Here is a 26,118-nt window from a genome sequence, read left to right on the forward strand (position 1 = left end):
CCTCTGGGGAGGGGCTCTGGAGAAGCTGGGGAGGGGCCCGTCCTCTGCACTCTCATCATGCCCTCCCTGTACAAGTCTTTCTATGAGTCATCATCTCAGTGGAATTGCTTTTAAAAATCTGTCTCTTCCCCAGACTGTGAAGTCCTTGGGAAGAAAAATTGTTGTGTTGCACCTTTTGTAATTGGCCCAACAACAATGCATTGACAAGCTCTGATGTCCTATAGAGATGGGAAAAAACATAGGGTCCTCTGCGGCGTGAGCGATTAATTTTTCTCCTGTAATCATCAGTGCAGCTCTCTGGAGGGCTGATGAAATGTTTTCAGGAGCCGGAGGGCACTCCTAGTCCAACCAAGCCTTACCCTTGTCTTTGGTTGAGGAACAACTTTATCATTTGGTTAAAGTGGAATATGCCAAAGAAAGAAAAAGTTTTGCCTTTTATGACTCATGTCAACATTTTTTTAAACATCTCAAGGAAGTTAGTCAAAGTGCTTAGGGAACTTTGGAAAAAAGATGCCAGTATCTATGTACTAGTGCACTGCGTGAAGGCCCAGGTGCATTGTGTAAGGTCTCAGGTGCACTGTGTGAGGACACAGCTACATCGTGCGAGGCTGCAGGTGTGTGGCATGAAGCTGCAGGTGCATCAGTGTGGCTGTAGGCTGTTTAAAATCCTTCTTGTTCCACACAACCTAAAATGCTAACTTTCTATAGAAGCGATACCTCCTAGTTTTGCTTAGATCCCTAGACAAATAATCTGCTTTCACAGGAGCAAACGCATGGCTTATACTTGACTCTAGTTTCCAAAATGCAACGCTTAGAGTTAACAGCCTTTTCCATCTTGCTAGGACTCTGTAGCCACAGAATTTCCTGTTCATGGTATCTAGTTTGGATCTGTTTGTACTGGCTTATTATAATTTAAGAAGACTCGAGTTTGTAGCATTTAAAAAAGGAATTATATTTTATGTAACATGTACTTTCATTTTGGGTTCAGCAGGGCAGGAGATGGGCAGGAAGGTGGAAGTGCTGATAGCTGAAGAGATCTACAAGAGGATGAAGAAGGTCCAGATCATGCCTCATTTCGCCTTCCTAGTGATAACTGCTAATATATTTCTATCAAGCCTCTTTTAATGGTAGGTATTTCAAACATTTTGTTATAAACATAATACTCAGTTATTATAGAATTGAAGGAAAAACACTTTTAATGCCACCACTCAGATAACCAGTGTTGCTATTATGATGCCATTTGTTTTTTTGCCTTGCATATAAAGTCAAATATTAAATTTACATTACGGTGTAAGCATTTTCCTGAACAAAAAAACATGGCACACACTTTAATTGCACAAGACAGAAACAGTAGCACACAGAGCACACACATAAGTCCTATATCTCAATCTTGCTTATAGACCTTGATGAAAAATATCAAACAAAATATTGACAATAGAATCCAGTAATATGGTTTAAGAAATGTATCATGACCAGGTGAAATTCATTTCAGGAATGTAGAGATTAGAACTTGTTTGGAAATCTGTTAATGTAACTAACCTTATATAAAAACCCTGTATGATCATCCTGATACTGAAAAGTTATATGAAGATTCATGTGATTAAAAAAAATCTCAAACAAATAGTCAGCATTATGTTTAATTAAACATAGTCACATTAAAGTCTAAAAAGACGAGTGTCATCATTATTTTCTTGTTCTAAAAATCCTAGTCAACACAACGAGCCAGATAATTAAACAAGATGTCTAAACATTGACAAGAAAGAGGCCAAATTATCTTCACTTGAAGATAATATGATTGCTTTCAAAGGGAATCCTAAGAAATATTAGAAATAACATAGTTGAATAGACTGTACAAAATAAATACATAAAATAAATATTGGAAAAATATGTAAAACAAATATTTAAAATCATATATTTAATATATATTTAAAATCACATGTAAAAATTTAGAGTTTCTTATATATCAGCAATAACCACTTAAAAGTAAAATGAAAAATATATTCCGTTCATTAATCAGCAGCAATAAAATAAAACACCTAAGAATACATGTAACCAAAGTCAAAAGCAAAACAAAGTCAAATCAAATCTTTATGCACCCGTTCTCAGAGAAATAAGACTAGAATGAACTGACAGACAAGTCTTGTTACTGGATGGGAAGCCCCAGTGTCAGAAAGAGGCACAGTCTCCAACAGATCTCTAAATCCTATGTAGTCTCAAGAGGAATCCCTAAGGGATTCCAAGTGAATTCTGAAACTCAGCATGAGAATAGCCAGGACCATTATGGAAAAGACAAGTAAAATGGGGGTACTACTCGCAGTAAATGTTATTATTATTGTCATTATTATTACTCTTTGTTCTAAGCCTGCCATTGTAGTGAATGACTACCACATATTAAAACAAAGCTATAGTAACTAAGTGTGTATGATACTAATACAGGAAAAGACAGGTCAACGGAACAAATTAGTTCAGAAAGATCCGAGTGAGTGAGTGTGTGAGCATGCATGTATATGTGTGGGTACGTTTGCATATAAATATAAATATAAATATATATATATATATATAAAAGAATTTAGTATCTGATAGAGGGGGCATCTCAAATGTTTGGAGTAACTGTCTTTTTTGGTTTTGTTTTTGAAACGGGGTCTCTCTCTGTGCTGGAGTGCAGTGGTATAAGCTTGGCTCATTGTAGCCTCGACCTCCTGGGCTCAAGTGATCCTCCCACCTCTGCCTCCCAAGTATCTGGGACAACAGGCACACGCTAATTTTTGTCTTTTTAGTAAATACGAGGTTTTGCCATGTTGCCCAGGCTGGTCTCAAACTCCTGAGCTCAAGCCATCCTTCTGCCTTGGCCTCCCAAAGTGCTGGGATTACAAGTGTGAGCCACCACTCCCAGCCAGAGCAACTGTTTATTAATAGGAAAACCATAAAGCTGGATCCTTATCTCATTTTTTATGCCAAAATAAATGGAAAATAATAAAAAATTCAAATATGAAAAATGAAACCATAAAATGCTAAAATATAGGTGACTATTTTTAGCCTTAAAGTGCGTAAGTCATGATACCAAATGGAGAGCAACTATAAAATAGTATTTTATGGATTCACATAAGCAACATTTTCTAAAAGTCCTTTTGCATATTAAGAGTAATGAACAGGCCAGGCGTGGTGGCTCACGCCTGTAATCCCAGCACTTTGGGAGGCCGAAGCAGGCAGATCATGAGGTCAGGAGATCGAGACCATCCTGGCTAACACAGTGAAACCCCGTCTCTACTAAAAATACAAAAAAATTAGCTGGGCGTGGTGGCGGGCACCTGTAGTCCCAGCTGCTCGGGAGGCTGAGGTAGGAGAATGGCGTAAACCCAGAAGGCAGAGCTTGCAGTGGGCTGAGATTGCACCACTGTGCTCCAGCCTGGGCGGCAGAGCGAGACTCCATCTCAAAAAAAAAAAAAAAAAAAAAAAGAAAAGGGAATGAACAAAGTTGAAATATAAACGATGAACTAAAAAAAGTTTAAAAGTTAACCATACATGTGACACTGGGTTAATATCTCTATAATACAAAAGAAATTTACAAATTAATTTGACAAAGACAAGTTATTTAATTAAAAAGTGATCAAAAGACATAAAGAGACAGTTCATAAAAGAAAAAAACAAATGAGAAATAAGTGTATGAAAATATATTCATTCTCACTCATAATTAAGGGAATACAGATTAAAACAATGTAGTCCATGATTTGCTGCCAGGTTGGTGGTGATGGTAGATTCACAGTTATCAGGTATGGTCGGTGTGAGAGCAGTGGGTTCAAAGAAACTGTTGCTGGGGGTGTAACTGGCTCAGACTTTCTGGAGGGCAGCTTGCCAGCATGTGTTACCATGGAAATAGGTGTATTCATTGACCTAGAGGGTCCTGTCATCTGACTGCATCCTGAGGAGATAATTGGCCAAGCACACAAATTCTGAGTTACTGTTACGGTTTTGCCATGTATGAATTTTAAGTTGGTGGTGGTTAAATTAATTGATCATTTTCTTTGTGGTTTCTTTTATGCTTATGTAGTTCTTCCCTTTTTTTATTTTTTTACATTTTGACAATTACCTGGAAGGGTTTTGATTGTGAAGTGACACGGTATTTTAAATTAGTATTTTTCCAAGTTTTCATTTCCTCGCAACCTTTTGTTAAATAATTCATCACTTCACTGTTGATCTGAAGTGTACCCTTTATCATATGTCAAGTTCTTTGTATAAGATACAATTCTAGATTCTTAATTCTACTCTTTTAATGTGTCTGCCTATGACTTGCTTATACTTGCAGTTTTAATTTAATACATATTAAAAGGAAGAAGCACCAGTCACTAATCAATACTATTTTCTCCCTACATTTCTTGTTTATTCTTCCAAATTTGTGAGATTTCACTAAAAATATCCCATTTGAATTTTAGATGAAATTAATGAAGCCATAAATTAATTTGGGAAGATTGACACATTGGTTTCTAATTCGCAGGAAACCTATGGGTTCTTGGTCATATCATTTTGCTCATTAATCCAACCAGGCCATAGGGCATGGAGCTGGAAATTGACCTCAAAGGGAAGGTGGCCATGAGACCCATGACAGGCCCTCACTAGCCTGGCTTATGTAAGGAGGGGGCCAGCAATCATGGGAGAGGCAGGGGCACTCCCTGTGAGAATTTACAAACTAGTGGCATTATGGGCCACAGACTTATTTTGAAGTTTTACTCCGGAATGGATTTGCCCATGGGGAAGCGAGGTGTGTTTTGACACAGATCCCTTGGTCTGGGTGAAGGGGCGTGGAAGAGCAGGCTGGAACTGTCATTGCCTTATTCCATCTCCCTGCCCTCGATAGGGACAAACTGCCTTGGTAAGAGCTCCACGGGCCTCTTTGAAATCCCATCAGGGTTTGGTGGAGAAGCAGAAGGCAATAGGCCTCTGAATGAGGCAGACCTAGGTTTGATTTGTGATGGCTGTGTGATCTTGGGCACATTTCTTAACTTCTTTGATCTTCGTCTGAGACATGGATAATGGTACTTCCCTGATAAGATTGTTGTTTGTGTTAAGTGAGATAATAACACAAAATATCAGTGTAGGTCTGGCACATGGTCATACTTAACAAATGGTAGCTATTAGCAATACTATTAAGATTAACGTTTTTTGGTGGTGGTGGGGATTGAACAGGTAATGGATACAAAGAGTTATGTGCCTGGCACATATGACCTATTGTTATTGTTGTCACTGTATTGTTATTATTATTGAGGTTGTTATTATTAGTGTAGCATCCAGGCATTCCACACAGGACCCTAAACCACTTGGGTACAAAGGCACTCATTGTGAACTGTGGTGGCAGGGGTCTCAGACCTGTGCCCCACTGCCTGTGCAGGAATGCTGGTGGACTTGGCTCAGGTACCTGCGCTCCTGTCCATAGTGATGTGGGATCCCCTACAACTCAGTGCCAACCACAGCCTCTTCTTGGTTTACAAGCCCCCTTCCCACCAAAAAGAAGGGTTGGGGAAGGAGCCCTCGACAGGGAGATCAGAGGCTCAAGGTTCCAGTGCCCACCCAGCCTTTCTGAACTGTGGGACCTTAAGCAAATCAGGTTACCTCTCAATGTATCCTTTTGCTCATCCGTATAGTCGGGTCAACATAACTAACTTTCGCTCCCTCCCAGGGCTGTATAAGGACAGAAGGAGAGATGTGCAGACAGCATCTGATGCACAGTAGACCCCCCAAGTGAGGTCACCAGATAAATGCAGGACACCCAGTTACATCTGAATTTTAGATAAACAACAGGCCTTTTTAGTATAAATATACCCCAAATATTCACAGAACATTCTTATACTAAAAAAATTATTTGTTTCAGTAGAAGAGCACAGTAAATCTAACATTAAAAAAACAAAAAAATTATTTGCTGTTTTCCTGAAATTCAAATTTACTGGAAATCTTGTCGTTTTCTTTGCTAAATCTGATACTCTTGCCTCCAACAAATATCATTCCTTCCCTGCTTATCATGTGTACACATGAATTTGTAACCCTGACCATCTTCCGGTTCATTGTGAGGGTCTCATTAATTTCCATGAACTCATTCAATCAACACATGCTTGTTGGGCTGGTACAGAAGATGCACAAAGGCCGAGGACGTAGATTCACCAAGTTTTCTGGCTTGAGCTTGTGTTATGAAACACCCTGGCAAGGGTCGACGGCTGTTCAACTGTGAGCTGTTGGTATTATGGTGACCATTCAGGTTCAGGGCCTCCTTTTAGCCTGGAAACTCCAGGACAGCGTTTGATCTATTTCAGGAGCTTAATATAGAGCTTAATCCGTCACCTTCCTCTGGGTCTCTGGGAGGGCCAAGTGGTGCACAGGGGATTAGCACCTCCATGCTTGCAAAGCTGCATCCCCAACCTGCGCCCCTCTCGAGCTCTCTTCACACCTGACTATGAGTCAGCACTTTATTCTGCCTCCCCTGAAGGCGTGAGCCCCTCCTGTCTGCCTCTTGTGGAGATGCCTTTTTGGGGCCTTCCGAATTATAAAGGGAGAGGGCAGATGGCAGCCCAAGCCCACACCTTCAGATATCCCCTGGGTGCTGTGTCTGCTGTTTCTCCTGAACAGGGAGAGGGACTGCAGATACCTGCACTGTCCACCCGCTACCTCCTGGATCATGCTGGCCTGTTGACGCAAAAGGAGGTCTCACTCTGTGGCTGGGAGACTACCCACCAGCTAGGTGAGTGATGACCCACCTGCCCGAGTGGATGACAGTGGGATATCAGCAGATGGGTGCAAGTGAACTCTCCTTCTGCCTTTTTGAAGTGCTTGAGCTGGAGGGAAAGACACCTTGCAAAGCTCTCAGTCACCTTTAGGAGGGGAGAAGTTACCGATGTACTTCAAGCTTTTTACAAACTTGTATCAGGGTGACATGTAGGTGGATAGTTGAGTGGCTCTCCCAAGGGGAGAACAGAGGCCCCGGGGTATAGACCTGGATCCAGCTCCGGTGCAGGCACTGTGACCTCAGATCAGCACTTCTTTATGCCCCAGTTTTCTGTCTGCAAATCTGTATAATAAAATGCCCAATTCATGGGGTTGCTGGAAGATACAGTGAAAAGATGCAACAGAACCGCCTAGTCTAGAAACAAATATTAATAAGAGAAGGCAAAGGCTGATCTGAAGTCAGGTGGAAATGGCTTCTCTTAAGTAAGCTGAAAAGATTTCCATGAAGCCATGCTTTGTGTAGATGTCCTGGGGGATGAGGGGTGGGCTCCAGTTCCTGCTCCCCTCCCCCTGGCCTCCAGGAAGCGTGTATGATTGTGTGTGTGTGTGTGTGTGTGTAGTATGGTCAGGGTGATATTATCTCACAGCAAAACCACCACCTGACTTTTAGAAGCTGAAAACCTGTCTCTGCAGAATTCCAACTAGCAGGCACACCCAAAAAACAATGCCAGAGGAATTTTGTCACACCTGGGAAGGGCTAGTGATTAATGTAATGATGCCTCTGTCCTCAGTTACAGATGGGTTAGCATCTGTGTGATGTAGAGTTTAAATGGTAAGTACTCCTCCTTGTTTCTATGACCACCAATATATAGCCACCAAGAAAAGGTGCCCCAAAACGCTGACATGTGGGCATCCTAGATGTAGAAAGAAGGGAAATGACATTTCTTGGGTGCAACTAGGCCCCAGGTGCTCTGTAAACATCACTTTGTTCAAACTTCATTAGAACCCTGTATCATAGACAGGTTTTATCAGTTTATAGAAATGGGTGCCCAGAGGTTAAGCAACTCCCCCAGTGTCATGCAATTGTAACTGAGGGAGCCAGGATTCATACCCAAGACTGACTCTGTGGCCACAGAGGGCCTCAAGCCACTGCTCTGCCCCGCATGCCATGGCAGATGCTGTACACTGATTGTGGCACTCTTTCTTGCTGCATCAGGAGGCAGCCTTAGTACTCTTCCAAATATAGCCGGCCACCACCAACCTGCAGGGTGGGGGCTGTGATCTGAACACTTGTTTCCCCCCAAAATTCATATGCTGAAATCCTAACTCCCAAGGTGGCATTAGGAGGTGGGGGCTTTGGGAGGTGATTAGATCATCGGAGTGGAGCCCTCCTGAATGGGATTAGTGCCCTTATCCAAGGAGCCCCAGAGAGACCCCTAGTCCCTTCTACCATGTTGGGGCACAGCAAGAAGCACCATCTATGAACCAGAAAATGGGCCCTCACCAGACACCCAATCTACCGGTGCTTTGATCTTGGATCTCCCAGCCTCCAGAACTGTGAGAAATATTTTTCTGCTGTCTTTAAGTCAGCGTGTTATGGTATTTGGTTGCAGCAGCTTGCATGGACTAAGAGTGGGCATGCAAACCAAGCCTGTGGGCCATCCCAGCACCATTCATACTGCCTTCCACCTGCCGTTGTTGGGCTCTTTGTGTCAGCTCACGTGGGTTTTAGGGCCCAGCTCCTCTGCAGAATTCTGATGCCTGGTTCAGGTAGGCAGGGCCAGGTATAGGCATGCAGGGAAAGAGTCACCATTTCCTGTGAGGATTTATTGTTGATGTGGGGAGTTTTTTCATTAGCAATCCATATATGTGAGTCAATCATTGCCCTCTCCTTTTCTGAGACATAAGTACCTCTGGGATAGGTAACACCTGTACTTTACTGCAAATTTATCTTTTGGATTTTTTTTCTTTAATTTTTTTGTACAGAGGGATACGCTAGAGTTTTCCAGTTGTCTGGGGGTACTGGCTGAAACCCAAAGCTTAGGCAATCTCCCTTGCCACGCCCCTCTTTTCCTGCAACACACACATTTTAAAGACAGGTGCTAGACCATCCAGGCAGAACTTGCTAAGAAGTATTCCAACTGGTCCTGCAAGTCCTGGTCTTGGCACTTCATCCACCTCCAGTCTAGATTTAATCAAAGGCTAAAGATTGTTCAAAGCAGACTTCTTTAATGAGAAAGAGTGTCGACTCCCTGCTGTAGCTCCCCGCTGTGGCTCCCTCCCGAATCTGAGCATTAAACGCTTGGGAGTGGCATGCACGTCCACGATTTGTTGGGGCCAGGGCTGGAATGTTTCTTTGGGGTCCGAGGTGACATGATCCCTTGGGTGGTATCCAGGCCCCAGGGACTTGAAAGCACTCCACTCAAGATTTCTGTCTGCCAAGGAGAGGAGACCCCAGCAGAAGGAGCCCCGGTGGGGGGTACCTACAAGCAGGAGCTGAGGAATTGTAGGCAGTCAGCTGGAGAGGGTATGGCCCATGCTGCTTAGATCAGAGAATGGGGCACGCTGGGGATCCCCAGCAAGCAGGTCTCCAAAAATCCACAAAAATCCTCTCCTTGAGGGATAGGGAAAGAGCCTGCCCAGACAGTTATGGAACAACAGCCCCCCAAATATATTCAAATTTTAATCCCAGAACCTCTGAATATACTGTTTTACCTGACCAGAGGGACTTTGCTGATGTGTTTAAGTTAAAGATCTGGAGGTGAGAAAATTATCCTGAATGATCTGGGTGGTCCCAGTGCAGTCACAGAGTTGCTATAAGAGAGAAGAGTTGTGATAAGAGTCACAGGTTGCTATAAGATACAAGGATGGAGGCAGAAGTCAGAGAGGAGAGAAGATGCTAAGCTGCTGGCTTTAAAGATAGAGAAGGGATTACAAGCCAAGGAATGCAGGTGGCTTCTAGAAGCTGAAAAAAGCAAGGCAAGGGATTACCCCCTGGAGCCTCTGGAAGGAATGCAGCCCTGCTTACCTGTGTCAGACTTCTGACCTCCAGAACTACAAGAAAACAAATGTGTGTTATTTTATGCATCTGAGTTTGAGACAATTCAGCAGCCATGAGAAACGAATCCACCTGCCCTGCTCTGGAGATAGCCAGCAGCTGTGGAGTGCTGCCAGAGAAAACGCAGGACGCCCAAGTAGTGCATGCGACATTCTTATACTAAAAGAGTATTTGTTGTTTATCTGACATTCCAATTTAACTTGACATCCTTTAATTTTTTTTTTTTTTTGGCAAAATCTGGTAACTCGAAGCCAGAAGACAGAAGAAAACCAACCAACTTATTTAAAGAACACTTTTATCCTTTGTTTTCCATCTCTCCTCCCTGCCCTGAACCTGGAGAGCCTGAAGTGGGTGGTAAACATGTGAGGAGGAGTAGAAATGTGGGGAGAGACAAAGAAGAGACTGTGACCCTCCCCATGGCAGGTTTTTGCTCTCTGGGTCAGACATGGAGGTAGAAAACGGGGGAAGATGAAGGAGAGGGAATAAAACTTGCATGGGCCAAGCGATTCAAGTTTTCATTTAGATTGGCCTGGAAATTTTAATATCTAAAAATAAACATCATTGGTTAATATCTGAAAGTGACCAAAATGTTTCAGAATCTTATCAAGATATCATCCCAGCTGGGGAGGAGAAAACCGAGAGGGAAGGTCTGAAAGGCAGAGAGGAAAGGTAAAGGCAATACCCAGTTATACAACCAGGAGCCCAGAATGGTCAATAAGCCAGTTACCAGTTCTTACCCATCCCTGCTGTGTCCTCTATTGAAGTGGATGCATCATTTCTGGGAAGAGTGACACCCACATCTTACTATGCCATCATTTTACTGTATTGCTTTTTTTCTGTGCCAGGGAGAATGGTTGGGCACCACAGTGAGGGTGGAGGGCACGTCAAGAATAAGGACCCCTATGAACCTGGTGACCTCTGGGGGCCTGGGCATCTCTTGAGACTGGACCTGAGCAGCTTGGTGAACCAATCCCAAATTCTACCATCAAAAAGAAAAATATGGGGTGCTTTCAAAGTTCTGTGCCTGGAGCCCTCTGGACAGCTTCCGGGAAAACTTCCCAAAGCAAGGGGTTCACCAGAATTGCACATGACCATGATCACGTTGGCCACAGAGAACTGCTGAGAATGTTTCTCTCCACCTGGTTTTCTTGACCTCAGCAGATGTGAATGGCTTCTGTCTGTCTGACTCACCCTAAGCCTGACCTATTTGTGAAATGCTTTCTCTACAAAAAAGCTAGAGATAAGTGCAGAGAATTATACATTTATAATCCCAGTAGAGACAGGGTTGCCTAACCCTCTTATTTCAGCTGCTCCCTGCCTTGCCAGTGCTAGGTGCAAGCTGACCAAATGTTGGTGAGTGTCTAATGGCCTAACTTATTTGCTCCAGTGGTAATTACCAGGATGGGAGGAGGTGGAGGGAGTGAGGGAAGAGGGAGGCAAAGGGCCAGGCAGCCAATTAGGGAAGGGTGAGGGGATCCCAGAGATCCATGTCTAATTCTGCGTCTGCTTCTTATACACCCAGGAACTTCTACAGGATGAATGAACCACCTGTGAGGTATCAGCACAGCGGGGAGTTGGCTTGGTGCAGTGGGTCCGATCTGGGTTAGGATTTTTTTTCTGCTATCTTTCTTGCTGTGTGCTGGTGGCTTTTCCACTCTGTCTTCCTCATAGAGATCTGCCCTCATGCTCTCAGACTTCATATAAGAATAAATAAAATACTACATACAAAAGGAATAATATTATATACTGCAAAGCACTCTACAAAATGTATTGAAAGTGCTTGGAGAGCTTTAAATAGGGTTTCTGAAAATTTGCCTTTTGCATGGGTGGTAGGAAGAGAGGAAGTCGAGTTAATTCCAAATGGCGGCTGATGCTGACTTGGTTTTGATGGACTGAGCCAGCCAGATCCTCCAACCCGCCCGTACTCTGCTTCTACTTCACTCCCTGTCAGGATTTGGGTGTGGGAGCCTAGTGGGCCCCATGCCAATCTGGGTCATAACTAGAACCGCCAGTACTAATCATGCAGAGCTGCTGGTCTAGTTCTTATTTCTACCCCTACACCCATAGAAGAGGCTGTGCTCTTGGTCTGAGCGGAAACGGAGGCAAAGTGGACAGTACCTCACCCGCTCTGCCACGGCCACCTGCTGGCTGCCTTGGCCAGCAGTCACTGAGCTTGGAGCCTTAAGGGGGATTGGAAGTGACCTTGGGGCCATCTCAAAGGACACACCTGTTTCTGCTGCCAAGAGCAGCTACCTACAAGGGCATGTATGGGTTTTTTTCTGTTGCTGAGACGGGTTGTATCCCTCTCCTAAAGCTCCCCTCAGTTCTGTCTATAAAAGATGTAATATGGTGGCCGAGTTAAGTGCTTGGATTCTGGCACTGAACTTGTTTTCTTGGAGGTTTGACTTGTTGCCATCAGCACGATGGGCAGGGGTGGAGCTGGCTTTCTCTGCCTCTGTTCTCCTCTACACCTGATGTTAACAGAATACCTGGATTCTGGGGACTTCCAGGTCTAGCTGGGCCATTTTAGACTGTGCCAGGGATCTGTAAATAGGCAAGCAGTTGGGTCGGGAAAATACACAGGCACTGGAGGACCTGACAAGGTGAGGAGGGAGAGCAGGGAGGCCCTGCCTCAGCCAGGAGTCTTCAATGTAGATGCTGTGTGCTGGGCTCTGGTATGGCCAGCTCTGGGCATACAGATGAGCTGCATTGGGGAAGTAAAAAGTGAAGAGATTGGCCACATTGAGAAGCAGGACCAGAGCAAAGTGCATTGACTGACAAAAGCATCTCTCTGAAAACTTTAGAGAACAGTCTTTTAGAATGTTATATGTCACTTCTGCTTATATCAAGATGCAAAACTATAAATCCATTTCATCTTTGTCTTTTGCAATGATCAATAGCTAAAAACACCCCCAGCACATGGACAGGATGAGTACAGCATAGTGGCTAATTAAATATGCAAGTTTTAGACCCAGACCACCTGGATTCAAAACCTAACTTTACTCCCTTCTCACTAGGTGACATGGAACAACTCATTTGGAACAACCGATTCGTGCCTCAGGTTTCTCTTATGGAAAATGGGGCTAATAATAGTATTCACATCATAAGATTGTTGTAGTGAGAAGAAAATGTGAGTAATACATGTAAAGTGCTTAGAACAGGAATTGGCATGAATAAATGCTCAATAAGTGTTAGCTACTCTTGTTTTATGTCATTGTTTCAAGAGTATAACTTTTCTCCTTTCCTTTTGGTATCATGGATCCGATGAAAAATAGGTTGCAACCTGTAGGTCAAGTTCAACCAGTTGGTTGTAGCTACCTAGAGAGCTGTGTTGAGAAGGATTCTGAGGCCGCATCGAGCTCATTTAAGGGGAAATTATATAGTGTCCTATGAGTGTTACTATGAGTAGCATCTCTGCTACTGCATGTGGTAATGGGGAGTGGTGGCATTGGTGCCACATCATTTCCATTCCTGTATTGTATTTTGTCTTGTTGTAAGGTTTGTTTTTCCCTGCCTCTATCTCAGCCCTCCCTTCCCCATCTGCCTTTGCCTTTGTAGGGCATCCTGGTCCTTGAATGGGCTTGGATGCCAATCGCTGCTCTGTAGAATCTGCGGTCCATTCCAAGTAAGAACCTTCTGAGATGATGATGATGATGATAATGATGATTTTGGAGAGAGCAAAGACCACATGGCCTGATACTGAGGATGCTGCTAGGCTGTGAAGCACCCACAGGATCCTTTGTGTGCCAATCAAGGGTACCATTAGAGAAACCAGGAAGATCTTCACTGAGCAGGTGAATCTTTGTGACCCCTATGGTTCTGGAATTGGAACACTAATGATTAGCACAGAAACTTCCCCACAGTCTCAGTAATCATTGACTTATTAATCCATGCAGTTCAGGACCTTGTGCTGAGTTATCTCTATTTCCATTCAGTGGTCAGTCTTTTCTGTCTGGACACAGGACCACTGTGGTCAGGTCATCCAGTGGCACTGCCATGGCCATCCTGGTTTGCCGAGTGCCATTCTGCTAACTTTTGTGAGCTGTGCTCTGTCTTGAGTCAGACACCTGATTTGAATTTTTTGCTCCACCAATTACTAGCCTTATCATTTGGGTAAGCTGCTTAAACTCTCAAAGCCTCACTTTCCTTGTCTATAAAATGGGAGGAATGACAGTTCCACCTCATCAGGTTGCTGTGAGGCCTAATGAAAGCATGCATTGTAAGTGCTTGGTATGTGCCTCACCCATATTAAGCATGCTGAAATCGATAGCTTTTGTTTTCCTAACTCAATCAGAAAGCTCGTTAAGTGATATGACATAAAAATAATGGTTCATATGTGTATGGCACTTTCACATTCATTATGCTGGGCATAGAGCAAATGCTCAATGAGGATTAGCTACAATTATTATCTTTAAAAACAGCATTGACAACGACAGCTCAACTTAAGCTGCTAGGAAGGGTGAGATAATCATCCAAGTCCTAGATTAGGCTTCTTAATCTGGTGCTCCTGGACCCGTTGGTGGTCTAGGGATAGAATTTATGGGGTTTGTGACTGTGGATGAGAAAAAAACATTAGACCTTTATTTCCACTGACCTCTAACTGAAATTTAGAATTAATTTCAATTATGAATATAGGAAACAAAATACATCACCTGTGATGCTGACACTAATATACGTCTACATCTTTTTTTTTTTTTTTGAGACAGAGTCTCACTCTGTCACCCAGGCTGGAGTGGTGCGGTGGTGCCATCTCGGCTCACTGTAACTTCTGCCTCCTGGGTTCAAGCGATTCTCCTGCCTCACCCTCCCGAATAGTTGAAATTACAGGTACCCATGACCATGCCTGACTAATTTTTGTGTTTTTAGTAGAGACTGGGTTCTGCCATGTTGGCCAGGCTGGTCTCAAACTCCTGACCTCAAGTGATCTGCCTGCCTTGGCCTCCCAAAGTGCCGGTATTACAGGCGTGAGCCACCATGCCTGGTTTAAATCTGCATCTCTTTATAGTTGTTGCAGATATCTCGAAATATTGGCTGTTCGTTGCTACTTCAAAATTATGGTAGATAGTAAATCTCTACTATAACTTATTATTTAATATCTTAATGAAGAAGCACATATTTTGATACATTTCAACATAACTGGTTTTTTTGAATACTATATATCTTATTTTGTGCATTTAATAATCATCTTCAGAAAAGTTCACAGCTTCACCAGACTGCCAGAGGCGTCCGTGGTACAAAAAGAGTTAAGAAGTTACAGAGTGCAAGGCTGTCCCCAGGATCACCTCACTTCTGACACCAATTGTCTGTTGAGGGGTGGTGAGAGTGGGAGGGGAGCAGGTCTGATCACACTCAGATCTGATAAATCAGCAGGAGGACTTCCCAACTGAAAGCTGTTACACTTATTTTTTATTTCAGTGGAAGGAATGGGCCAAAGGAAGAAGCGCATGGAGCAGAAAGTCCCAAAAGGGAAGCTTCCAGCTGTCCTCTCCCAGTAGACTCATGGGCAGCGCCAACTTTTCCTGGCCAGGATATGTGACAGTACACGTGGAATACTGCCCCCCAGGGAGCTCACCTGAGCCTTTGTGTACAGAGCTTTTACTGGGTCTCAGGCAGGTAGACATGGTGGACTCCCTATGTGACTGACCGTTCATCTCCAGCCCTTCTGCAGGTCAAGCTGATGCTTTGTGGCTGAAAACCCCCAGCATAAATCACGCTGTTAGGCTGTCCAATATGGTTCAAGACTCCCCAAGCAAACAAAGATACTCTTATCAGGCAGGACATCCCCAGGGCTTAGAGGTACCTCCCAGGAACCTCGGGCAATGGCTGGACATCTCTGGATAAGGTCAATTCTTTACTACACAGTACCCGAGTCTTGAAACTGCCACAGAGCTGCACACCTGGAGCAGTTGGAGGTAGGTGAGAGGGTGGAAGAATTAGCTAACACATAGTTGTGGCCACTAAAACACAATTTAGTGGAAGATTTCTTTTTGTACCTGCAAAGACAGCATAGAGTTCATTGCTTTCAGAGGCAACTGAGTAGTTCCAGGTTAAAAGCATCACTCGGCCTGGGTTTAGCACCTAACACTTTTCAGTGTATTTTCATCTGTTGTCTCATTTAATCCTCAAAAGAGATGGAAAGAAGGGGTGTTGTTAAGCCTGGCCTGGAGGTTGGAGCTCACCAGGGTCATGGGATGAGGGAGCAGAAGCAGCATGAGGAGGGTCCTGGCCACTTCCCTCACCCTGCCCCACCCCGACTCCTCCTCCCAGGTTGTTCAGACAGAGTGAGTCCTGTGGCCAAGAAGATCAGCAGATATTTTGCAGCATCAGGTATCTGGTAATGCCCGGGTTGTACGGGGAGCTTAACCAGCTTTGGGATGGTTGTTGTGGAGTACACCACACTGGGCGATTACATGAGGTCACTGCCCGCCTGATGTGACCAACTTACTTGTGGGAAAGCAAGCTGTTTGCTGGAGTCTCTGAGGTCCAACATGTGTTGACTCGTCTGAAGCAAGCCTTCGCCCAGGGTCATGACCTCACCCTGAAGTTTGGTGTAAATTCCATGCAATCTCTGTGTAAACATTGGAAAGCCGCTCTTTCAGGGCGCTTTCCTTTAGGGGCCCTCCCTGGGGGGTTAGGCCATTTCTCTGGGGCTGCAGCTGCAATGGTGATGACTGTACCTGACTCCTCTGCAGGAGGCTGAACCCCCTGAAGGGGAAGAAAGGCAGTGTGTCTGGTACTCTGCCCGTTCCCTCTGACCTGTACTGTTCCCTCAGGCTTTCTGGGGGTGCAGCTGGGATCTAGATAGTCTTGTGTTTTCTCTGAAGGTGACATCTGTCTTAACAAATGCATTTGTATGTAATTTGCACAGGAATTGGCACTATTTTATGGAGGTCTGTGTGGTTTTTTTGAGCTACCAGTTTTGCTTCCTGCTTACCTGTGATGCTCGTCCATAATTATTGGAAGCACCACTCTTTCAGGAAGTAATCTGACCGGGTTGCAGCTCCACGGGGCATGCCCTGCCCTGTCCTGTTCACAGCTGCATCTTGGCACCTATGACAGTGCCTGCCATGTATGGCACTTGCTAAATGTTTGTTGAATCCTATGAGGCCACTCACTGACTTAGTTTCCTGTGGCTCCTGTAACATATACTGCAAACCTGGTGGCTTATAACAATATGCATTTTTTCTCTTACAGTTCTGAAGGCCGGAAGTCCACAATCAGTATTGCTGGCTGAAATCAAGGTGCTGGCAGGCTGTGCTCCCTCTGGAGGCTCTAGGGGAGCCAGCCTCTGATGGCTGCGGCAGCTGCAGCGTTTCTTGGCTGTGGTCACAGTCTCTGCCCCCACGGCCACATCGCCTTCTCCTCTCCTGTGTGTGCCTCCGCCTTATTAGGGCCACCTGGATAATCCGGGATCAACTCCTCATTTCAGAATCCTGGATGCAGTAGCAAAGTGCCCCTCCCTTTTTTCGGTATTGGTGGCAGCTACAGGTAGTGGGGATCAGGAGGTGGCTATCTGCCACACTCACCAAGGGGATGGAAACCTGAAGGGAGCTGGTTGGTGGTGGCAGTGTCACTCCTGCTGCCCATGAGGCCGGATGCCTGCTGGGGAGTCTGGCATGAACATGAGTTGGGGAAAGGGAGTTCCATCCCAACCCCTTCCCTGAGGATAAGCTTGCCTGGGCAGAGAGCCTCCCAGTTTACACGTGTAAGGTATATGGATGTGCTTTGGTTAAGAATAGGCTGAGGTGGATAACCAGGCCTGCATGACTCAGTGAGTTTAGAGTGCAGGCATATAGCTCTGCTTGTTATCACAGCCATGTAGCCATAACATGCGAAGGCCATGCCTTGGCCCTATGCCACTATTGTCTGTAAAAGCTTAATTGGCCTGCTGACTCCGTACAGGCGCACTTGCACCCAGAGAGAGAGCGAGCCAGAGCTGTCCGACTTTGCAGATGGACAGGGGGAACCAGGACACAGCTCAGCCTACTCATACCCAGAGAGAGAAGGAGTTCAGCTGCTGACCCTGAAGGTAAGGGAGAGCTGGCCACGCAGGTGTGTGTGGGAGCTGGCTGCTGAGAGGAACCGCTGAGCCGGAGCAGGCAGCCAAAATAAAGGTGAACAGTGTAAAAGAGCTAGTGTAAGCTGCTGACGAGAGAGCTCCTGAATAAAATTACATTTCACCTGCCTTCAGCCCCCTGAATGTTCTTTCAGCTATCTGCTCATCCACCCACTCCTTTCGGACCTCAGCTGGGGCTGGACCCCAACCCTGAGCGTAACAACAAGCGATACTTTTGTTAGATCCATTTTCACTTCTTTCATCAGAAATGTCCTGAGCTCTCCCTAGGCATTGTCCTGCGGCTGGTAAGAGGCAGAGGTGAGTCAGATGTGAAGCCCACCCTCTAGGGCTTCCTCCTGGTAGGGCGGGTGGGCAGGTGAACCCGTTACGAGGAGCCCAACAAGTTAGGTGTGTACAAGGTTCAGACTTGTCATCTTGATATTTCCCAGATGTACCATGTTCCTTCCCACCTCAAGGCCTCGCCACTTGCTGTTCCCTCTGCCTGAACCCCTTTCTCCCCTTCCTGTGATAAGCTCCTAGTTGTACTTCAGGTGCCCCTGAAAGTCTTCCCCGAGGCCCTTCCCTTCATTATGCCAATTGCTCTTGTTCGACAATCTTATAAACCTGTGATTCCTTTTCCTCTCCCTCCTGCAGGGCAGGAACTGTGTCAGTCTTGTTCCTTGTTGTAACCCAGTGCCTGGCACATGGTAAGTACCCAGGAAATGTTTATTGAATGAATGAAAAAAGCTGTTGCACAGAGGAGGCACTGGTTCACTTAAAAGGGGGGAATCTGGGAAGGTTTTCTGGAGGAGGTGTTGACTAAGCCAGGTTTTAATGGAAGAATAGAAGTTTGCAGGGCATACCAGGCAGTGGAAACAGCATGCACAAAGGCTCAGAGAGGCGACGTCTTATGGAAGCTCACTGTTGTTGGAATGCAGAGTGAGGGGGGCAAGGGGTGAGGCGAAGGTGTGGCCAAAACGTGACCTGCTCATGGAAGGTCCAGTGGGTGTTTTCAGAAGCCGGGGGATGTGGGTAAGGAGGGGCTTAATGTGACCTGTGGTTTGGAAATATTGTTCTGGTGGCTGTGTAGAGTGGCCAGTGAGAAGCTGTTGTGATGCACCAGGAGAGACGTGATGAGGCTCCAACCTATGCACAGTATGAGGATAAGGAGGATGGATGAGTTCGAGATTTCAGGCGTGAGTCCCAGGGCTTGATGACTAATTTGATGTAGTAGAAGGAGTAGTCAAGAGTGGAAGGTGATTCCACTAACACAAACCACAGACACAAGACAGAAAAAGAACAACTTTGAGAAAATTGGGAAGGGAAAGGCAGTTCTGTTTTAGACTCATGGAGTTTGAGGATCTCTTGGGGCTTTATGTCAGAAGCATATAGTTTTATATTTGGCACCAAAGCTCAAAAGAGAAGTAAGAGCAGGAGATATAGATTTGGACTTTGGGACATATACAGTTATGTGCCACATAACAACATTTTGCTCAATGACAGACTGCATATGGTCCTATAGGATGATGCTACCATATTTTTGCTGCGCCATTTCTATGTTTATCTCCATTTAGATACACAAAAACTTACCACTGTATTAAAGTTGCCTACAGTATTCAGCTCAGTAACATGTTGTACAGGTTTGTAGCCTAGGAACACTAGGCTACACCACAAAGCCTAGTGTGTAGTAAACTATAACATCTAGGTCTGTGTAAATTCACTCTATGATGTTCACACAGCAGTGAAATCACCTAACAACTCATCTCTCAGAATGTATCCCCATTGCTGTCATTCAGGAACACTTGATTATACATGGAAATTAAAGTGATAGGGGTGAATGAGACTGCCAGGGAGAGCGTGTGGAGTAAGACCAGAAAACGTCTGGGCATAAAACACTCAGGGAAATAAAAATTCAGACCTTCAGAGAAAGACGACACCAAGAAACAACAATCAGAGTAGCAGAGGAAGCAGGAAGAGAAGCTGTCACAGAGACTGTTGAAGGGTCCCTGGGTGGCCTGCCCAACACATGTCCCTCTTTCCTCCTTCCCAACAGGTATCTGTTCTCCTTGACATAAGTGTATGGATGTTCCCACTCTACAGTGCGAATCCTCATAATGGAAGCCAAAGGCCAGGGACTGGCTGAGGAATAGACATGTGACCCATTAGGGCCAAGGAAGCACGAAAGGGGCATTCTTCTAGAGGGCTTCTGAGAAAGGTTTCCTTATTCTTAAGGCAGAGGCGAGGATGAGATGATTCTATTTCATCTTTGGCCTTCATTGAGACTGGATGTAATATTTGGCACAGTGGCAGCTATCTTGTGACCATAAGGAAAATTAGTTTCAGGGTCAAGTCAACACACCAAAGATGGCAGAGAGGAGACAGGGAAAGAACTGGGGTCTTTTATGACATTGCTGATCCATGGGCCCTAAATGCAATCACATGTATTTTTATAAGAGGGAACAGAGAGAGATTTGATGCACATAGAAGAAATGAAGTCAATGTGACCATGGAGGCCGAGATTGGAGTAATGTGGCCACAAGCCAAGGTGTGCCAGCAGCCACCAGCAATTGGAAGAGGCGAGGAATAGATTCTCCCCTGGAGCCTCCGGAAGGAGGGCAGCCCACTGACACCTTGACTTCTGCACAGCATTTCCTCTGCCTTTCTGATCCAGGAGGTCAAGGAGGGTCCTCAGTGCTCCTGTGCCTGTGGCAGAAATGGTAGGAAAAGGCTGAGCTGCACTGCAGTTACACAAAAAGAGTACTTTAAAAAAATGGGCTATAGAATTCCAGGAGTCAGAAATTGAGTCATCCATCCAGGAATCTTTATTATGCACGTGCTGTGTGTCACACCTGTTGGGAATACAGTTATAATAAGACTCAGAATTAGCTGTGGGCCTCAAAGAACAGGGGTGGAAAAGGCCTTCTCCAGAGGGAGCTGGCAGCTCTGAAAGAACCTTATTGACGAGGGGGGTGGATTCATGTTGTCCAGGTACTGAGCTGGGGATGCAGCTGTTGGGGTGCAGGAATTCTCCAGCTCAGCCTGCTGGCCCTGCTAAGAGGCAGGCCTGGGCAGGAGGAGACTGGAATCTCCAAAGCAGATGTGAGGAGGGAGCTAACCCAAGGTCAGGTGTTGGCTCAAGTTTCTCCTGTACTCAACACAAGGGCAGTGGAGGAACCTGGCCTGGAGTCCAGCCGGACCCGGAAGGAAGTTCATGGGGTGAAGTGTGAAGCTGCCAAGCTCCAGGGGCCTCAGAGACCTGCAGCTGAGGGTGTGGGGTGAGGACTGGAAATAGCAGGCCAGAGAGCTGCCAGCCCTTTCCAGGGATGGCACTCTTTCAGGCTAGAGGGGAGCCATGATTGCAGTCACTGCTGTGTCTGCTGGGTCCTGGAAGATGGTGGAGTCCCTGAGGGACAGAGGAGCTTCCAGGCCTCTCCACCCCTGGTGGGCATGCGGTGTGGTCTGGATCTTGGTTTTTATGTGACTCTCACCTGGGGATGGGAATGGTATGTGACCTCTCCCCAAGGCCCTCCATGGCACACTGGAGCCGAGAACTCCTGCTTGACACACTGAGTAAGCAGACAGGGGACCACGACGGCATTTTTCTTCAACCTCATGGAAGAAACAGAGCTCAGGGAAGAAGAAGGGGGTCTTGTCAGGAAGAGGAAGGAAAGTGGGGAGTGGAGTCCTTAGCCAGGACCTAAGGCTGAGGATACCCATCAGCACCCAGCGATCAGAACATTCCAGCACATTCCTCAGGAAGAGAAACCGCTGTTCTCTTTTTGTATGTTTATGGGGGCAAAGGGGATGGCACTTTGAAAGTCAGACATGGCGAAGGCAGCCACAGCTTTGGGGGTGCTGGGTGGCTCTCTGTCTCTCTTTTCTCCTCTGTTTCTCTCTTTCGTCTCGTCCCCTCTCTTCCCCTTCCCTTCTTTCTCTCTTCTCCCTCCATCCTTCCTTTTCTCACTGTATGTCTCCTTGACATCAAGACTCTCTGTCTACTGCTCACATCTGTGTCTCTTCTTCTCTCTGTCTCTTGCTGTCTCTCACACAGAGCCTGGCTTTATTCCTATTACCTCAGCTGAAGGGCCAGGACACCTCAGGAAGCACCTGTGCTCCGGCCCTGCCCAAGCACACTTTGTCCGTGTTCTCCTTTACACTTCCTCACACATCCCATCCTTTAACACTTGCTCACAATGTCATCCGTGCCTTTCAGGTCCCCTCACATATTTTCATCCGTTTTTATCAGCAAACATCCAGGCATCTTCCTGGTGCCCCATCCCATCCTCTTGGTCCAGACCCAGGCTGACAGAGGTTTCAGCTCCTTGGGGCCTGCTGGGGATGGGCGACAGGTAGGTGGTGCCCGCAGAGGTCGGGCTCCTCACCCTCGACTCCTGAGAAACCACTGAAACAGGAGGGGGCATTACAGCACCCTCAGCTCTCAGCCTCCTGGGGCTGCTCCCTTCTGAGGCCAGGACCCAGGATGAGAGCACCCAGGTAAAGGCTGCAGAGCTCCCCATTAGCACATGGTTTAGAGGGAGAGCCTGGAGCCTGTTCTCTGACCGAGACCTCTGGCAAATCATGTAATCTTTTTGAGCCTCGAGTTCTTTTTTTAAAACCTGGAAAATTGGTATTTTGTTTGCTGTATTGTACAAAGGGTTACCCAAAATACCCATTTTGAGTATTTTGTACTCAAAATACCCATTTTGGGAACAAAGGGTGCCTTAATGTATAAACTCAATCCTGCAACAACCTCGCGACTAGGCAGTATTATCATTTCTATGAGGACATGGAGGTTTAGAGAGGTGAAGTCACTCATCCTAGGTTGCTCAGCTGGTAAGAGGCAGAGCTGGGGTTCAAACCCGACAGTCTGGCCCCAAGCCCCACACCCTTATGGTTGAGTGTTTTACTGATGGTCTGTGAAATGCTCTCTTCTTCCACTTTTCTGGGATGGCCTGGGAGAATACAGTTGGTGCCCCTCTCCGGGTACCTCCGAGAAACTCTATTTCCAGATCTGGCTCTATGGACAAGTGCCCACAGCGTGGTTGTCCAGTCTGCAGAAGTGATAACCCAGGTGCTGAGAGCATGTGGCCACCTCCATCTGGGTCTTCTGAGGGACACAGGGCCACTGAGTGGAAGGAAGGCTCCGATCCAGGGCTGCAGTAACCATCTGTGTTTTTCCCTAAGTCTCCTCAGGCTTTGTTGCCACAATACATTTATTTTTGGAGAATTACCATCCCCAGTTCAGCACACCAGGCCTCTTATTTGCCAGCTGCTTTCTCTCTGGTTTCTGTTTAACTATGGTGTGTATTGACTTTGCTGCTGCTATCTTTGTTTCACCACTAAAAAGAGTATTCGAGTGGCAAGTACTGTTTATTCTCTCATTTCTTCAACAAATGTGACTTCCATGCACAGGACACTGTGCTAACTACTCTGGGGGATATGAAAAATGAAACTGGTGTGGCCTTTGCCCTCAGGAATCTTATAGTCCATTAGGGACATACCAACATGCACGGAGGTCACTGTGATGCCACGTGGAGTGTGGTGAAAGCATTAGCACCAAACAGGCATATTGGGACTTCAGACAGAACTCTTAGGGAAGCTTCCCAGAGGAAATTATGTATAATTAACTAAGTTAAAGTGCAGAGACCCCCAAAACACAGTGATTTATATAAGATCAATCTTAAGATATTATTGTATTTCTCTCTCCTGTGATCGTGCAGATGTAGGTGGCAGTTGAGGCTGCTGGGATAGCTCAGCTCCACAAGGTCATTCGGGGGCTCAGTTCTGCTCTATCTTGTTACTTTGCTCCAGTGTTCCACAGGGTGTTGGCCTCATCTGTATGGCTAAAACTTGGTCATTGCCACATTAGTGTTCCAGCTTCTGGGCTAGGTGGAGAGGATGGAGGAATATACAATAGGTGTTTTAAGGCCTGGACCCAGAAATGGCTCACATATCCTGTTGGCCAGAAGTTGGTCATTTAGCACATCTAGTTACAAAGGAGATGGGGAAATGTAGTCGATAGCCAGGTGGCCAAGTGCCCAGCCAAAAGTTTAATGTGGAAGAAACAGATAACAGGTATTATTATCTCCATTACTCTATCACAATGAGTTGGACCTTGGCATATAAATAGAGCCTTGCTAAGTAAAAATTAGAATGAGAGGGCATTCAGCTGCCTTCCAGAAAATGTCAGAGGTAAGGAAAGGTGCAAGATGTATTTAGAGAAAGTGAATATCCAGCATAACTGAAGTGTAGGGTTTCTGTAAAGGAGGTTGTGACCTACCTACAGGTGGAGATAGGGCAGGCCTCATCTCTTTAACAGGCTGCTCAGCCTTCCAAATAGAATGTATCCATGCCACCTGTACACTTGTTATCCAAAACACTTGATTCTTCTCTAACCGACCACACAGGATGTGTGTTCTCTGAGCCCTACTCAGGAAATTTAACCTTGAGCTGATAGTGATCTAGATCCTATCAAAATCTCGGCTTCCTAAGGGTATGCTATTTGACTACTTTTTTTAGCAATGATTCTTGTATGTATTGATGCTGATCCCAGAAAGTTCTATGAAGGACTACATTAGCCCAGTCTCCTAGCAGAAGACCTTCACTATGTTGAGTTTCATGTTAAGCTCTTGGAAGAGATGGCCACAAGAAGAACACTTTGGTATGTTCCAATAAAACATTATTGAGGATGTTGCTCACATTTTGTTCATGGTATAACATGGTATTTTTAAATAAAAATCAACCACAGGCTCTATATCTTGCCACATCCTGTTGCTCTGTCCTTGGCATTCAGGACTTCAACAAACATTTATTAAGGCACTGACTATTGACAGATACTGGGCCAGATGCTTGGTGGAAATATAGAGAGAAGAGACACAGTCTCTAACTTCCAAGAGCTCACATTCTGGGGCAGGGGATAGGGATGTGTGGCTTGTGAGGCAGATAAGTAATAGGCATTTCTGACATAATTTGGTAAATGTTGTGTGAAGCACAGAACGAGATGCTATAGGAGCCTGGAGAGAGAAGGCGAGGAAGGCCTTCTGAAGGAGCTGAGTGTTAGAGGTTGAATAAGGGTCAATAACATTAATCATGAGGAATGGATAAAACAATGTTCTAGGCAAAGGCAACAGCTTAGCAAAGTCATGCAGAAATGAGGGAGGGTGGGGCTCAGTGTGGCTGTGGTTTAGGGGGAGGAGGGGAGATTCAGCTGGAGGGGTAGGCTGGGCTAGTCACAAGGGCCTAGCAGCCCTGCTGATGAATTTGGGCTTTTGCCCACAGGCTCTATACCATCCTGGCAGATGATCAGATCCGTATCTTAGAAATGTCAGTCTTGTCAACATAAGTTAGGGAAGGGACTAAGAAGGGAAGCTGTTGCAATATGTCAGGTGAGAAATGATGTGGCCTTAAACATGTGAAGACAAGGTGGACATAAGGAGGTGGAAAGAGGTTGGAGGAATATTAAGGAAAAAGAATCAATAGCACTTGGTGACTGATTTGGGGGTGAAGGAGAAGGTGATGGGACAGTGAGGTGTTTGGACGGGCAGTGTTACTCCTTTAGAACCAGCTGATAGGGGAAGGAGCAGGTGAGGGGTGGGGGATAAGGCGTTTGACTATGGAGGTGGGCCAGGCAGTCAGATACGCAGGAGGCAGATAAAGATTTTGGAGTTACCAGTGTGCAGGTGCAGGTTAAAGATAAGGAGTGTGTCCAAAGCCAGTGAATACCGAATGACACACCTGCGGTGTTGTCAAATGCTTTTTATTCCATATGACAAGTTGATGCAATGCCTACTGTGGGCCTGGAGCTTTCACACTCACTCATTTACCCTGCTCCATGAACCTTGGAGGAAGAATGCATTTACTTATTGATGCTTGGCTGCAGAAAGGATTTAAGCCTATAGGTATTACTACCAGGCTGATTTTACAGTGAGGTTCAGAGAAGTGAAATGAGTGGTAGCAGGCCGGATTGCACAAAAGGTGGTGGAGGGGGATTGAAGGGCAGGCCTTTGCAGCCTGGTGTATACCACAACTGCCTTTTGTGATGTGGGTGACCTTTGAGCAGGAGAGGCTTAGCTTCTGGTGGCACATGCTGCTCACAGGGGACTACATGAGTCCATGGGGCAAGGGCACCTGACCATGGCCTTGGCCCCCGTGCATGCACTGGCTTCCGACTCTGGCGCAAACTTGGGCACACTCAACAGAGTGAGCTGGTTTGGTGCTCATTGTATCATCCTTTTGGAGCAGGAGGATTTCTGGCCCTCTTGGCCCTCCACATCCCCTGCTGTCCTCATGGCTGGAG

The 26,118-nt window shown here is 45.8% G+C and overlaps 1 long non-coding RNA gene across 2 annotated transcripts; it reads left to right on the forward strand.

Annotated features, from left to right (window-relative positions):
• The first annotated feature begins 3,510 nt into the window (after positions 1 to 3,510).
• Positions 3,511 to 24,993, forward strand: LOC108587302. 2 transcript variants are annotated; one of them, XR_004185885.1, is made up of 7 exons: positions 3,511 to 13,560; positions 15,182 to 15,678; positions 16,034 to 16,093; positions 16,961 to 17,795; positions 17,978 to 18,140; positions 18,477 to 18,529; positions 19,876 to 24,993. It is a non-coding gene; the product is annotated as an uncharacterized LOC108587302 (long non-coding RNA). The 2 variants fall into 2 exon arrangements; XR_002523897.2 differs by having other exon boundaries at positions 16,961 to 18,140.
• The last annotated feature ends 1,125 nt before the right edge of the window (positions 24,994 to 26,118 follow it).

This window comes from Papio anubis, chromosome 8 (genome assembly GCF_008728515.1).
Source record: "Papio anubis isolate 15944 chromosome 8, Panubis1.0, whole genome shotgun sequence".
NCBI lineage: Eukaryota > Metazoa > Chordata > Mammalia > Primates > Cercopithecidae > Papio > Papio anubis.